The sequence below is a fragment of the Chlorocebus sabaeus genome, chromosome 4, assembly GCF_047675955.1.
Source record: "Chlorocebus sabaeus isolate Y175 chromosome 4, mChlSab1.0.hap1, whole genome shotgun sequence".
Classification (NCBI taxonomy): Eukaryota; Metazoa; Chordata; class Mammalia; order Primates; family Cercopithecidae; genus Chlorocebus; species Chlorocebus sabaeus.
In genome coordinates, this window is record NC_132907.1 from 71646258 (window position 1) to 71659033 (window position 12776).

At 34.5% G+C, this 12776-nt stretch overlaps 1 protein-coding gene across 2 annotated transcripts in view; it reads left to right on the forward strand.

Annotated features, from left to right (window-relative positions):
- The first annotated feature begins 1605 nt into the window (after positions 1-1605).
- CDH12 (cadherin 12) overlaps positions 1606-12776 on the forward strand; it is a 1094618-nt gene continuing 1083447 nt past the window's right edge. For both annotated transcript variants that reach the window (XM_007961262.3, XM_007961261.3), the window contains exon 1: positions 1606-1769. The gene's annotated coding sequence lies outside the window, so the exon portion shown is untranslated. The remainder of the gene's footprint in view (positions 1770-12776) is intronic.

Genomic DNA, 12776 nt, shown 5'->3' on the forward strand with positions numbered 1-12776 from the left:
GCATCTATTGAGATAATGATGTGGTTCTTGTCTTTGGTTCTGTTTATATGCTGGATTATGTTTTTCTTTTCTTCACAAAATCCAGGTGACCAAACTTAGCCAGAGACTGCCCTGAATGAAATTTTATTGGCTACATAAATGAGTTACAATAAAGTTAGCATTCACCTTGTTATAGCGACACAGCATACAGTGTATAAATATTACATTTTTCCATGCTTCCTTTCACATGATAGACAGGTCACGAAATTGTTTTGTTTGTAAAGTCTCCCCAAGCCATTTCAATTCGTCACGATACACAAAGCTTGGCTACACCAACTACATCAACCCATTTGTATTCACTGAAACAAAAAGATTTCAGACAGTCACAATAATTTTATTCTTTTTCCACACTAGCATTGAAAAGACATTATTTGTGCAATTTGAGCTACCAATCCTACTGTACATAGACATATTTTTAAAACTGTATTGAGACTCTGTACTCGAGATTTTTTATAGAACAAAATTAAATGATTACCTGAAATATTGTGGCATTCTTGATGTCTAAATAATAAAATGACTGAGATTCTTAGAAAATACACAATTCTTGGTGAATATATTTAAGCAAATGTTTATTCAATAGTTAGCATTTTAATAGTGAAAAACCAAGAAATATAATCATGGTTAAAGAATGTAAAGTTGTTTTGTGGCTTTTGGAGGAATAGGTTTTCAACAATTATACTTTCCATTGTAATATTTTATTGCCATTATAATATTCTATAAAGTTTTATGTAATTATTAATAAATTCTCTCATAAAGAGAAGTTAACAGTAATTTTAAAATCTTACAATATTTAAACATGACAAAATTAAAACAGACCAGACTAATATATATAGTCTTAATTATCTTTACTTCTTCATAGAATCTGAACCAAGTTAAATCAGCCTAGAAACAAGTAAATGGATTAGGAGAAATTGCTTGCACATGGTTTCTACCACAATAAGCATCTGATTCTCATTTAGACAATTAAACAATGAAACAGCTTCCAGGTAAACGTAATTAATCGTCTTGATTCACAAAATAAAAGACCCAAGCGATTTAGTGGAGGAAAGACTAATAGAACCCACGACTTTTTCCTCCCAGTTGACAGTTCTCTGATATGCAATAGACCTCAAGCATTTAAAAAGCAAAGCTTCCGATGCTAACCCAGGTGCTATCACTTTCTCAGCGCCTAATCTTCACTCTCCGCTAGGCTCCTTTAATGAGCCTTCTGAGAGCTAAGGAGTCCTCGGATTCATTCAAAGCATGCTACAATGAACGCTAGGGGGGAAAAAGAACAAACAAGATACATTTCAAATATAGGATTCAATTACTTTTCACAACTCAATGATGTGTCAAAGGCACGCTGTGTTTTGTTTTGAGGGCGGGGAGATGACAGGAGGGAATCCTGGGCCCCCATTGGCTCGCCGCTCGCCGCTGCAGTTGAGCTCCAGCCGCTCCGAAAGCATTATTGATCTGAAGGGTAAATGTGGAGGGAGCCACAGAGAGGGGTCCAGGCGTTTCTGAGAAGAGAGGCAGCCTGTTCCAGGAAGAAAGTGGTGTCTACTGGCTGCCTGGCCTGGAGAACATTCTGTGAATGAAAAGGGACAAAATGCAAAGCAGTGTGGTGGCACAGTGATTTGGAAAGGGGAAACAGGAGAGAAGGGTCTCACCTTCCGCGCAAGGTTGGGCTGTTGGCACCCTGCTGCGGCCGTCCGTGCTGCTGCTCCTGCAACTGCCTTTTCTGCCATCAGGTAAGGCTTCCGTTTTTGATTGGGATTGCATCGCGTGTGTGATAGCTTCAGGGTGCATGCACAGAAATTCATACATGATTAATAAAGTGATGCCTAACGTAGTGAGAAGCTGAACGAAGCTGCACACAGATCTGGCAGCTGAATTAGGAGCTTGTGCGTGGTTTTGCTTTAGGAAACTTCGGTAAGTTCTAAACAAGTCTGGTCCTCAGAGCGTGAGAGGTTACATGAAAAGAGGAGGGAAAGAAATGTTTTAACCGCAAATGCGTCTTGGCATGGCTAAATTTTCAAATGAAAATAAGTAGATGCGTTAGATGTCCAACTAGTTATTTTATAAATGGCTTTATAAATATATGATTTTTACAACAAAATAATGAATGCTTTATTTTCAAAGAGCTTCCAGAAATGCCGACTCCCCTCACTCATTTCTCCACTGACGCTGAAATTTATATACTTCATTCTTCATTTAAAAAATGCCACTGTAAAACCATTTACATGTTTTAATGGCCTGCCTCTCATGGTTCAGCCATCTGAGTTTCCTACCACAAAACTAATCTGGGACAAATGAAAGAGATAGATTACCAGATCTGCTGTGGGTTATATAATATGCATTTCCAAATTATTTTAAGGTTGTTAATCATTTGGTGATACATTTAACAAGGAGGAAATATGTGTGATATAGGACATAATGGCAAATCATTTTTCAAAAAAGACCTTCAGCGTTTTACAAGTATTTGCTTATGTTTCTAACATCATTGTTTGTTTTTTGCTACATCGGGACCACAGTGCATTTAGAACCTCTGTACTTGAGAACACTTGATATCTCTTAGAGTCACATTTCTCTGTACTCTCTGGAGAGGGAACTGACATACTTTTGGCTGATTCTGCGACCATTTCATGATTCTCAATTTCTCATCGAGTATTTTGAAGCTCATTCACAAACTGCTCAGCTAGAAAATTACCTTACATACTGAGGGGGAAAACATTTAAATAGAGTACATTCTGAAAATGTGTTTACAGTTTTAAATTACACTAACATGACAAAAACAGGAAAAATTCAACCATGCCAAGGAGCTATTAGTTTGTTTGATCTTCACTGTATACCTGAGCAGTTGTAAGGTTACAAAATAATGTCCAGACACACAGCTGTCAAGAAATACTGAACCTCATCATTCAGTGGCAGCACTTCATCATTAAATTATCCAAGACAGTTTAAAATATCACCTTATGTATTTTTATTATTATGTCTAGTGGGGAATTCAACCGAATAAGTTTTTATTATAAATATTTCCATGATTCTAGCAGAATGTCTCTTCAGAATTGAAAGGCAGATGGTTACTTTGCCTAAACCATGAACAGGTGATTGACACATCGTTTTGGAGTTATTGAGTGGATAGCCACATGCAAAATAGGGGCTTCCCTTTAAGTAATTTAACTGATACATCAAGTTATTCAGCAATAAGATTTAGAAACTGTTTCTCCACCTTCCATGAAAAGGACTGAAGTAAAAAGAGGTTTCCTATTAACTTGAAAATCTAATTCTAGAACATAACATATTTTTCTCCTAATTAATAACTCTTACTTCAGAGACTAACTTCCAAGATTAACCCTGTCATTGTTAATCCCCTTCCCCATTAAAAAAATATATATTTTGATTTTCTGTGGTGTTCCGTAAATCTCTGCTTCCTGTGTTTTTAACTTCTACTGAGATGTGCCATTTCCAAGCAGTAGGGGAAAGTTTTTAAACCACAAATGCTTTTTTCTTTTCTACTCAAATTCACTCCTCTCACTGATCTGCTTAGTGATGTGACCCTTTTAGATAATTCCTACAAAAAAGAGAAAGCTGCATTATTGTCGGGGTGGGGGTGGAGGGAGTGTGAGTCGCTTGTTCCACGTGCAGAACGATATGTATTAAGTTCTTACTACATCACAGCGTTTAGTTTATGAGGAAGAACATTTCTCTTAATGCCTCACGTGACATACTTATACCTCATATGACTCTATCCTTTGCGGATGGAGCGTAAAACTGATCTCCTTAAATTGAGCATCTTTGGAACCTGATATTTTGGCAGAGCCTATTTCATGTAAGAGTTTGGGATATAGGTTGAAATCAATCCTTTATCATTATGAGATTAATAAGGATATATGTCACTCTTGCCTCTTAAAATGCATTGTGATGAACATCAAATCAGTCTTGCCATGATAGGAGGATTCAGAGTGATGGCTCTCTTTAAAAGTGAGCCATGTTTTCACGTAAAAATATAAAATCTAAGGGCTTGGGTAATCAAACGACCTACTAGCAGACTCTGTTGTAAATTTCTTCATACTTCCAAAGGGAAAGAGTGATTACAGATGTCTCATTTAAAGTAAGATATTATCCTGTTCATCTTCTAGCAAATTATTGCCGTTTTAGAAGTCATTATGTCATAAATTTTCATGTGATCATTACAACATCAATAGAGAACATTTTGCTTATAATCTAGTACCAATTGATATTCCTATTTATGTTAAATTATAGGTGGAAAATGTTTATCCTTCCTGTTTAACAAATATTGTGTTTTATTTTTATGAATGGGGTTAAATAGTACCCCAAAATACATTTAATCATTAAATAATTGAAAATGTGTTATTTTTACTAGGAGCTTTTTGTTCTGCTAATGCATAATAATTGAACGATTTAAACTCATAGCTTTTAAAAGCATTTTAACTTTCAGCTTTAAGACAGTTGCAGTTTTTTCCTGACTTACTATGCTAGAAGGGTAATATATCATAACCAAACTTCAAAAGGAAGATGTGTGTGTATGAATGTGTACTATGCTACCTGTATAGAATATCAATAGTAGTTACTCAAAGTTGTTTTTAAGCATCTCATCAGAAGATGATTAATAAAATGGAGTAAATAATATTTTTACAACAGACTGAGAGTTATGATTGTTCTAAAATTAAATAACAGATGAACTCTACATAATCTTTTATGAGGTTATAGATAAATGCTTTAAGAATTCAATCATTCATTTACTCAATTATTAATTTTCACTTCATTTAGTAAGCACCTGTTAAATTATTGAAAACAAGGCATATGTTTACCAGTCTTATAAATTTAGCTGTATTCAGATTTGTGTCTATCATGTTATAGCTGATGGTATTAAGGGATAAATTAAATCTTCATTATGCTTCAGGTATTTTTTTCACGTTGGTTTTCTTCCATAACCCTTGCTCCGTGAATATTTAAGCCATTTCTCTACAAATGGATTTATATTACTTTGAATATAAGATATATGTTTCTTGAACAATGTAAAATTCTTCTTAAAATATAAACATTCATGCATATATTTGTGAAGATTCTAGTGAATAAGACTCAAATCTGTACACTGATACCCATTAGGGAAATATAGAACTTACGTATTATTCCCTAAATCTGTATGTTCAAATGGATATATGTTACTCTTGCCTCTAAAAATGTATTGTTTTTACTGTGTGTTCAAATGGCTGAATGATGCATGCTTGGTTCCAAGTCCAAATATATAGTCAAACATTAGGACATAGGTTGTGTATTTAGACTTACTGGCAAAGCAGGATGCTAAATACAAGTATGGTTGAATATAACTTCAGTGCACCATAAAATCAAAAGGTTCTATAATTCCAATTTCCTGTAAAATTATTATAACATACAAAAAAATTCCTGCATGTACAAAGATGAGAGAGACCTGATGCACCGTCTACATGATGATGTGGAAAGTTCAAAACTTGAGTCAGACAATTATTTGAAGCCATAATTTGAGGATTATTCCATGAGCAATTTGGGAAAAGTTATTTAACTTTTTGATCCTTGAGTTATTCTGTTAATTTAGTTGGATATTACCCCACAGATAACACTCATCATGGTCAGGTCTTTCTCTTTTTAACCTTCCTCATCTCTAAGCTAGATTTGCACAGGGTAACTACAGCTAGAGCTGGCACATGGGGTTAGAAGAAAATACGTAGTGTCCACGATTTGTTACATGCTGAACTTTGTCAAGTTGGAGTAAAAGGGGTTCTCAAGTGACTCGTCTAAAAAAATAATTTTTTGATGAAATGTGAGTCCTCACTCTGAAGAAGCACAGTATATCCTAAACGTGATATGATATGGTGAGAAAAAAAATCCACACTTATGTACAGCATACAAAAAAGTACAATACAGAAAATAAAGATTTCCAAAATAGGGGAAAAAAGACAGATTATCTACAAAATATAACAATTAGACTGAATTAGAATTCTCAGTGACAACAAGGAGAGACCAGAAATGTGTACACATAATTCCATTTTAACTCAAATAAAATAACGGCCAAGCTAGAGTTATACACTGAAGAAATTCTCTTTCAAAAGTAGAGACATTTTCAAACAAACAAAATCACCGGCATCCCTCCCTGATAAACTATCTAACCAATGTGCTTCAAGAAGGAAAATGATCCCAGACAGAAGATCTGAGATGCAAGAAGGACTGAGAAGCAAAGAAAATGGTGACCATGCGGGTGTGGCTAACAAACTTCGACCATGTATGAACAATAATATTAAAAATTTATGGAGCTACATAATTGAACCAAAATACTGGCCAAGGATAGCAAAACTGGGGGATAAAGTCTTGCAAGATGGTTACGTTATTTGAAAGAAAGAATAGGTTATTAATCTGACACCACATTAGGTAAGATGAAATGTAATCACTAAAAAACAGTGATAGTATCAGTCATTGATTAAGTAGATAAAACAAGCACTGGAAGGTTAAAAAAAGAATACTTTCAATAGACAGACATGGATATCCCTGGAATTTGAAAAATAGTAAGTTTACATTGTGATGAAACTTTTGTCATCATATTTGAAAAGGTTGACATGTCAAGTAAAGAGACAACAGGAGGTAATCAGAGAGTAAGTACAGAATGAAGGGAAGTTTGTAGTATTTTGTTTTATAGAGACTTGAGCACATGAACAGATAAAATAGAAATCATTAAAAAGAGGCTGATCACCAGACTTGGTGGCACACACGCCTGTAATCCCCACTACTCAGGAGGCTGAGACAGGAGAATCACTTGAACCCAGGAGGCGGAGGTTGCAGTGAGCTGAGATCGCACCATTGCATTCCAGCCTGGGCGACAGAGCAAGACTCCGTCTCAAAAAAAAAAAAAAAAAAGAAGAAAAGAAAGAAAGAAGCTGATCATACATATGCATACAGTGAAAGGGAATTAAATGATGGATTAAAGTTTTAGTGAACATGAAAATTTATAATATCTGGAGAATAGATGAAGGATACAATTAGAAAATGTCATTAATTTTAATAATGCCAGTGATATAGTATTTTTTAAAAATCATAATTTTATCTGGCAGTTCAATGTTTATTCAAAAAAGGATTATTAGGAAATAATCAACCAAAATGTGATACTAATTAAATGATCAAAAATAGTATTTTTAAATGTAATGGAAAGAGCTTCAAATGCTCAGTAAATGTTGAAAACTAGAGGAAATTAACAGTAATAGTCTCCATTCTACCAGTGAAAATATATTTTGGGGTGCTATCATCAGCACTAAATGAAATGATGTATTTAAAACTATTTCTGAGTAAAGAATGTAGGAATGATTGAAGTAACAGCAGATAACAATATATCCAAATGAAGTGTCTTCCTGCAACTTTCTGAGTCAATATTTCCATGAAGGGTTGCCATTATTTTAAGGGAAGTGATTACAGACAGATTTTAAAGCAAGATTTTACTGAAACTTACTCTTTCCTAATTACTAGGAAATGATAGTGAGTGAAAAGTGTGAAACAAGCTCTTGGTAAGGCTTCAAGTTATATGTTTACTTAGGTAAGAATGGAAAACCTCAAATAAATTTCTGAAGTAAAAGAGTGTCTTATCGTGAGAAATCCAGTTATATTAATAACTATCCAGTATTTGTGCTCTAACACCTACTAGAGGAAGTTCACCAATATAAGATCCTAATAGAAGGAAGCCCAGTATAAGAACTGTTGTTGAGAATGTAATTGGAAGGAATTGTAGTTGTGTCAAGTAATCTAACACATAGGGCAAATTTCTATTTATATTAAACATTAACAATATAAATTTTAACAACAGTATTTAAAAGATTGTCTTTAATATACTCAAAGCTGAGCATTTTACATTTTGTTGACAATTTATTATTTTTTTTATTATTTTTTATTATTATACTTTAAGTTCTAGGGTACATGTGCATAACGTGCAGGTTTGTTACATATGTATACTTGTACCATGTTGGTGTGCTGGACAATTAATTTTTATATGCCTACAATTATGTAACACCAGTAGTGATGAGGAAAAGAGGTATAAATGAAAATATATGGCATGTGATCTGCCCTGGCCCAGAGGTTTACATACACCTCCAGATAGGGATATTGTCAAGCAGGTGTTACTTTTTAAAAACAAAAATGAAAGTCATACTTATTTAAAACACACAAAATAGCACAAAAGCACAGACCTATCTCATAGAGTTTTGGCTGGATTGTAAAATTGTAGAATCTTTGGGGAGGTAAATTTGACAGTATCCATCAAAATTCAAAATCCAGCAATTCTAATGTTTAGATGATTTCTTTCACATAAATTCTTTCAAGTGCTTTTTTAAAAATTAGTTTCTGGTTTTATTCTATCATCACTGAGTGCTTCTTCTTCTTCTCTTTTTCTGAGTTCTCTGTGTCTTTTGACCTGTAAATACATCTATCAGAGCATCCCAGGGCACCATCACAGGCCCACTCATCTCTCTATCTAGAGAATCACTGAAGGGGTAATTGCATCAAGTAGCATGGGTTTAAATGCCATCTGGATGCCTATTTCCAAATCTATGCCTTTACTTCTAAGCCTCTGCTGACTTCAATTCAGAATGCCTGCTCAATATTTCTATCTAGGCATCTAACAGTCACTTGAAACTCAAGTTGTTCAAAACCAAATTTTTCATTTCTGCTCCTCTTTACCACAACCAAAATATACCCATTTTCCTAATCTTCTTTATCTCAGTAAATAACATAATTATGCATCCAATTTCTTAAGACCTAAGGGTCATTTCTGAGACCTTGCTCCTCTCCCTTCCACCCACATGTGGTACAATATCAATTCTACTGCTTCCTGACTTCCTTCTCTAAATACGTCTTCAACCCAGTAACTTCAAAAACCCAGTAACTTCCATCCAGTAACTTCACTTCGTACACCACAGTCACCTTCGCTCCAGACACTATTGTCTCACATCTAGACTGTGCACTAGTCTTTAAACAGATATTTCTGCTTCTACTTTTACACTCTTCCTTCTCCCCGACCCCAACTCATTACACAGTAGCCAGATGTACACCCTCAGATATAGTATCAAAGTACTTCCCATGGCTTAAAACCAATATCTGGTCAAGCCCCTCCATTTCCTTTCTCATTACATCAAGTTCAACAGTGCCACAAGGCCTTGGCACACACCTAGCATCCCCCTTTATTTCATGTAAATCTTGGTTTAATTGTCATTACATCAGAGTGATGTTCTCTAACAATTGTCTGAAAGTAGCACTTTCTTCTGCAGAAGAATCATCTCTACCTTTATCCAACTTCATTTTATAAAATAGGACCTACTTCATAGTATATGATGTTGAATTACACTGTTTGTTTTTCAGTGTAAAATGCAAGTCGCATGAGGAAAGTCCTATAATAGTGACGGGCACGTAGCAGCCCTTAATCACTATTGTTTGGTGAATGAATAAATGAAGGAATGGATAAGAGTGCATAAATTCACCTAAACATATGCATATTAAAGGAGTTTGAGCAATTTACATCATGATATGTTAAAAGCGGATATATTGAGGGATGGGTGTAAGACACACTTGTGAATTATAGAACTTTCTATTGTAATTTATTCATGCATTTACCTTGGCCTATAAATGTACTAATCATTAACTGGTCATGTTATTAGTGTTAGTATTTGGCACAGCAACTGTGTTCTCAGGTGAAAATGATTAGGGGAATAAAATAAACACAATATGAGTGTAATTCTACAAAAAACAAGTTTTTGCAATTTAAGGCAAAATAATATGGATGAGTATTGGTTATCTTTTCAACTCAAGATTTAATAATATCTCACTATGTATAATGTGCTCAATTTCCCGTGTTGTCTACAATTAAAATAAAACACCCAGAACATACTGAAAAGGGGGAAGAAGGCCTTTCAAGTTTGCCTTAATTGGCTTTAAGATTCAGTTTCGTTATCTGAAGAGAACAGAGGAGAATCAGTATTAACACCTGGACTCAACTCTGTGCACTGTCTGGAGCTCCTAAAGTAGCAATTAAATGACTTAATCTTAAAGCCCTCCGAGGTTTAATTCAGTAGCTCTCTTCAGAAGGGCATTGCTAATTCTTCCTGAATTGCTGCTGCTTCTAACTGCACTGCCTTAATTTGAACAGTATTTGAAATTCCATTCTCTCTAATGGATTTAATTGCATTATGAAAGTCAGCTTAGAGTGGAAACTTATTTCCTCTTGCGGAGTATCTCTCTACAGAGTCTTTTCTTTTACTTTGAACTTGACACATATGCACATTCATGCAGAATAATGTCACAAATGCAGTGTTCCCTGTTTAAATCAAGTATCAAAGAATATCCTTTAAAATATTTATATATACACTAAAGGATGTTAGCTATCCAGTGTGCCTACAATTTTGTACATGCTCAGGTTGCCTGATCTAATAGACTCTAAGTCCTTGGAATATTAACAGATCTTTGAGTTTTTAAGCAGGCAATGACCTATTCATTTAGAGGGCTGCTTCAGTAAAGTGAAGGCTCACTTAGGTTAATGATGGATCATGAAGCTGTTTGATTTGGAGTGTGCTAAGTTGCCCATTATCTCTAACATTCATGTAGGTCATGTATTCACATCCAAATAATGAGTCAAGCCCCTACCCTTGTTCCTGTAGATTTCCAAGTTATTATAGGAAACCTTAATGTGTAACTCCATGAAGCTTTGTGTATGATAACTGCAGATAAATTATTTTTTACCGAGTATGAAATTTCAATCAATTTTCTTGTGAGAATAACAGCTGCTTATTCACAGTTCATCTGGACATCTTCTGGAACAGAATGACAGGCATTTTCTCTTTTTTTATTGATGAAGTATGGAAAAACCATGGGCAGATTGTATACAAATAAGCATCCTTACAAGTATACTCCCATTTCTCAGTTACCCCCGTTTCCTCATGCATTAATACAAAAACAGGCACACAGACACAGCCCTACTCAGTGAGACAAAGCTGGTGGACATTGAATGTGCTCATAACTTTTTTAAAAGTCATATTTCTTATAAATGTCTTACCAAACAGCCAAAAAACCTGCTTTACAGTGCCAACATGATAATTGCTTTCTTTAGATGTCTGTTTTCTTTTTAATTCTGTACTCTCTAGAAGCATGTGTCTCTGGTAAGCAGTCATGAAAATAAAGAAAAATGCACTGGAAATATATTTTAAATATCTTTCAAAACATTTTTGCAGTGCCTTCACATTTCATGTTTATTACCCATGTGTATGCATACACACACACACACACACACACACACCCCACAAATGTTAAGAACAACTTCTTCAGTGAGATCTCTAAAGCTAGCTAAATGTTTCTGATAGAAGGTAATAAACTCTTTTGGCATTAATCCTTCCTAAAAATGAAATACTTTCACACGATAGAGGAAGCTATGAAATATGAATGACAGGAGGGAAACAACTTCATTTTTTCTGGCTCTATGATTTACAGTGTAGAGATGACAACCATGGGGGAGGTAAAGAATAGTGAATGCTTCTGTGTTTGATGCTAATTTCACAGTACTACAGAGAAAAAGAACATTGTGCTATATTCTGGATCTCTTAGTGAATTTATTTAAAGATGGTCCATTAGTTCATGTCACCATGGAGAACTGGTAAGTTATGAATGTTTTCACGGATAGAACTGGGGAAGACGTCCCCAGTATTGTGGATTCATAGAGAGCTACCCTGAAAAATTATTGAATTTTGCTTCCCAGTCACAAAGCTATGATTAATAACTTTAACACAATGCCAACATATATTCATTAATGGTTATTTAACAAATTGTTGTAAATGCATTTACTTTTCTATTCTTTAATGTCCAGAAAAGTTTCAAACTCTATGAAAATAAGATAATTTCAATTTGAAAAAGTACAACCCAGCACACCAACATGGCACAAGTATACATATGTAACAAACCTGTACGTTATGCACATGTACCCTACAACTTAAAGTATAATAATAATAAATTAATTAAAAAAAAAAAGAAAAAGTGCAACCAAATTCACTTTACAAATACAAACCAAAAAAATGCACCTGCCTTTACTCTGATAGAAACAGAAAAATAATCACAGTTACAACATGTATAAGGGAATTCTCTTACTTTTCCTTTGGCTTATTGCTTGTTGTTTAAAATAGATTTAGAAAACTGCATTAGGGAATATTACCATGGTAGAATTAAGTTTGATTGTTTTTTGATGACTAATTGCACAATATTAAAACCTCTCATAATCTCTATTTCCCAAACTTTCTTTGTTTCTGGAAATAGTTTCATTATTAACTCTGATCTCATACTGAAAAATCCAAGTAATTTAACATTTTCAATTTTACTATGGGATTTCATCTTTCATTCTAGAGTGAACACATACCTTGTAACTTAGCACGGTAATGATACCTTGTCTTTATCCTGACTCACCATGTACTCTTGGCCTACAACACCAAGAAATCTTTGGTTATTACCCCATTCCTCATTATTTACTCTGGTAAGCTCTGGTCCTTGACTATTTTTTGTCTGTGTAACTTTCTTGCAAAAAACTCTCTTGCACAACACTCTAATGGGCCATGTCTTTCATGGGCAGCCATGTATTGGATCATAAATCCTTCCTCTCAGGCTCTGCAACCTACTGTCATTCATGTTTACAGAGTCTAAGAACTTTGATTTTTCCCTTATGTTGCATATAGTTTTTTCTTAGCTGT